The following is a 684-nucleotide window of genomic DNA, read 5'->3' as shown; positions in this document are numbered from 1 at the left end:
CATAAGCTTCTTCTTCAGATGAAGCTTCTTTGGTACAGCCTGTTGCTGCTTGCATTCCAGACAAACTCTGAGAAATCATATTAACTTGCTGAGTCAATATTTTGTTCTGAGCCAATATGGCATTCAGAGTATCAATCTCAAGAACTCCTTTCTTCTGATTTGTCCCATTATTCGCAGGATTTCTTTCAGAAATATACATGAATTGGTTATTTACAACCATTTCAATGAGCTCCTGAGCTTCTACAGGCCTCTTCTTCAGATGAAGAGATCCTCCAGCAGAGCTGTCCAATGATATCTTGGACAGTTCAGACAGGCCATCATAGAAGATACCTATGATGCTCCATTCTGAAAGCATGTCAGAAGGACACCTTCTGATCAATTGCTTGTATCTTTCCCATGCTTCATAGAGGGATTCACCTTCTTTCTGTCTGAAGGTTTGGACTTCCACTCTAAGCTTACTCAATTTTTGAGGTGGAAAGAATTTGGCCAGAAAAGCACTGACCAGCTTTTTCCAAGAGTTCAGGCTTTTCTTAGGTTGTGAATCCAACCATATTCTAACTCTGTCTCTTACAGAAAAGGGAAAAAGCATAAGCCTGTAGACCTTGGGATCAACCCCATTGGTCTTGACAGTGTCACAGATTTGCAAAAATTCAGCTAAGAACTGATGAGGATCTTCCAATGGAA

The 684-nt window shown here is 40.5% G+C and overlaps 1 non-coding gene across 1 annotated transcript; it reads left to right on the top strand.

Annotated features, from left to right (window-relative positions):
* Positions 1 to 349: 349 nt before the first annotated feature.
* LOC112768855 (small nucleolar RNA R71) lies at positions 350 to 457 on the top strand. Its single transcript, XR_003186237.1, has one exon. It is a non-coding gene; the product is annotated as a small nucleolar RNA R71 (small nucleolar RNA).
* Positions 458 to 684: the final 227 nt, after the last annotated feature.

Source organism: Arachis hypogaea, chromosome 17 (assembly GCF_003086295.3).
Source record: "Arachis hypogaea cultivar Tifrunner chromosome 17, arahy.Tifrunner.gnm2.J5K5, whole genome shotgun sequence".
NCBI lineage: Eukaryota > Viridiplantae > Streptophyta > Magnoliopsida > Fabales > Fabaceae > Arachis > Arachis hypogaea.
Note: the sequence above shows the minus strand (reverse complement) of the source record. Positions and strands in the feature narration are given on the sequence as shown.